Source organism: Atta colombica, unplaced genomic scaffold (assembly GCF_001594045.1).
Source record: "Atta colombica isolate Treedump-2 unplaced genomic scaffold, Acol1.0 scaffold33, whole genome shotgun sequence".
Taxonomy (NCBI): Eukaryota; Metazoa; Arthropoda; class Insecta; order Hymenoptera; family Formicidae; genus Atta; species Atta colombica.
The window spans coordinates 2,981,600-2,985,167 of NW_017259437.1; positions in this window are offsets into that span (position 1 = coordinate 2,981,600).

Genomic DNA, 3,568 nt, shown 5'->3' on the forward strand with positions numbered 1-3,568 from the left:
TTATTTTATAATTTTACATTAGTGTTACACTATTATATTTTATGTGGAAAAATATTTTATTTTTTTATTTTTTTATATTTTATCGTATAAATATCTAAAATTACTTTATTACTATTCTGAACAAATGAGAGAAAGGCGGTAGTTTGCAAATATTACAACATATAAAAAAATTGTATTGCAATATTATTAACCGCAAAGAAAGCACGATTTAATACCGTTATTGCTAATAGAAAGCGATAGTCTGATAATAGAATGAACGCATGTGTAAGTTTTGTACAATATATTTTCTATTTTCATACATTAAGTTTCTAGATCTGTTTGTTTATTCTATATATCTTGATTCTATTTTTATTGTATATATTTTATATCATAAATCTAAATTTTTTGTTTATTTTTACAAACTTTACTACGTTGAGATCTTATTAATTGTAAAAAACATAATTCTTAAGAAAACATACGTCGGAATTTTTTTCACTTCCACTCCCTTATTGAATAAATATTAATGAATTAAAGAAGCAGCTATTTTATCATAAGTATTCTCATTATCTCTATTCAGGGATGAAATATTTTTTGAAGAAAATCAATTTCTATTTTTCTAAACATTAAAATGATAAGAGAATAAATGATAAGAAAACAATTTAAACAAAAATTTTATAGTTTTGAAAATACTTTTTAAATCTAAATTTTTAAAACCTCTACCATCATAATATATTGTTCTCGAGAATTAAAAAATTTTTATGACAAAATCAAAGAAGACTTATAAATTTAAAAAGCAAATTTAATTACATACATTAAAAAATTATTTATACAATCTCCATTTATGTATACAATTCAAAAATTGCAGAAGGAAAACATCTGTTTGTGTCCCTCTAACACTAATAATTTTTTAGGTGCATGCTTTTTACAGGCAAATCTATTTATATATAATTTTATATAATTTTATGAGCATACACACCTTTTCTTTTTTTATATTTATTAAAAATATTATACTTTTTATAATTATAGCAATTTACAGCAATTTTGATTATAAACTCGTTATATGCTGCAAATTTATAAGCCTCACATTAGCATTAATGAATATTATGCCTGCGGTAGATAGCATATAACTATACATACTATATATATATGTGTGTGTGTGTGTGTGTGTGTGTGTGTGTGTGTGTGTGTGTGTGTGTGTATACACACATATATATATTTTATGAGATTCAGAGAACTGAATCGACATAAATAATTAGGAATAAGAAAAAAAATAAAATTTGTCTAAAATATTTGTATTAACAATAATAAAATTGAGCTACAACTTTATCTTATAACTTTATAATTTTATCAACTAGCGATTTAATATAATTTACCTCGTTTGATATAACCAATATACATAAAAAAAGGTAAAAAAATAGCTTAGTGTTTAAATTTAAATAAATTTAAACAAATATTTCGCAAAACGAGTAAGCATATTTAATATTTACAGCGCGAATAATGCAGCAGAGATTAATTTCTTTCTACCACATTGCCCAATTTCATTATGTTTCACATTCGCTAAACTGCATTTTTTATTTGCAATAAAATTTGGTAACTCTCTGTATCTCCGAGAGCATCATTGCGTATCGTTCAGCGAGCCATGGCATGATTTTCCGTAATACCAGTATTCGCGAATTATTCTCTTGTTGTTTGACTCGTTAAAAAGTCTGGCAAACAGTACTTAACGTAGCATGACGATTTAATACACGTTAAACAGTTGTAAAATTTTTCGGATTTACATAAAGATGTAGGCAAACATTCCATCAAGTAAACAGATATATTAAAGCAAATGGAACATCGAAATTACAGTTAAATCTTCCGTGTATGTGCATCGAACCAAAACCGCATATTTGATACAGCTCATTTCAATATAATTTTCCGTGAAAATATTCTTCTATAAAATGTAAATATCGTACCGTCATTATATTTAGCTACTGAATAATCCACGTTGCTGATGATACTGACCCATCATAGCTAATCCGAATGCTTAGTGATATTGGTTTACTAAATGTTATTTTAAATCAATGTTATATAAAATAAAAAAAAAATGCTTAAGAAATTTTGAAAATATTAAATCTATTATTAATTAAATAATTGAATGAGAAACGCTTTACTTTTCTCTTTCTTTTTTTTTACTATCTTCTTTAACATCTAAAATTATTAATGTATTATTACTAAAGAATTACTATTTTCAGAATATAAGTTTACAAATAAACAATTTATTTTAATAAATAATAAAAATATATAAATATATAAAATATATAAAAATATTCATAAATAATAAATATATAAAAATTCGTCAAAAGTAAACTTAAATTTCTGGAAGTTCGGCTTTAGGTTCGGATTTAGAAGGAAAGTGATTATCAAGACACTCCCTCAATTATGACAGACAAAGCTACTTATTCTAGCTTTTTTTGCAAGTCATCCGACATGAACCAGCAATCATCGCTCATCGTTATGCGCACAGTGGTGGGATTCCAACCGGTGGTGAGGATGTTGATGAGGGAGAGATTGCGTGACCGCTGACGCTGAATTGCGAAACGGAATTATCTGCCGTTAGGTAATCATAGGTAAGAAGAGCAAATAGCGTCAAATTTAAATCAGATTTTATCACCACGCGGCATTCCTGAATGGTGGCTCTCTGGTTCTCTTGTAGAAAGCAAGCAACGCGTGAAACGCATCACTTAGGAAAGTCTCACTGAGTTGAACTTAAGTGCCAGTACAGATACCCCCCCGTCAGCTCCGGTAGTCTTCGAAGATGACTGTTGTATTGCACGCACAATATATGTAATTTTGTATAGTAATACCTAATAATGATTTATCATAATAAAAGTACTTATTATATTTAAAAATTAATAATATACTATATTATCTATTCAATAATAATATAAAATTATAATTTGTAATATTATATAATATGATTTGTAATAAAAATAGTATTTCTTGCATTAATATGTATGCACATAAACTAATTTCATTAATTTTTTATAAAATTTCGAGAACAAACACTTTAATGAACATTTTAATTAATAACAGATTCAAATTCGCTTCTAAATAATTTATCTATTTGAAGAGATTCCAAGGATATCTTTCTTCTTTCATGTAATATATTATATATATATATATTTTTGCTATGATGTTGCTTGTATTAACGGTAAATGTACTTATAAGACCAACTTATGTGATTCCGTATAATACACTGTCAACTTGTTGACAAATTGTGGGATAATCCACGAACAGAACTGTTATTTCGAGACAAGCGATGTGTCATTAAAAACAAATAAACTTCTACGAAACCATATATCGTATCGCATGTAAAGAATGACAATCCATCTGGGTGGTCACATCGCAATGTTTTTGTCATCCTTCATTAAATCACAACGATGGTCTCTTTATATTAATATAATATACAATGCAATTTAGATGTTACAATGAAAAATGAATATAAAACCAAATAAGTTCAAGACAAGAAAACGAGGAAGATGCTAAATCAATCAAGCCTTCTTTTAAATTGATATAATTTTTCTAATGATAATCAATTTTTTAAATA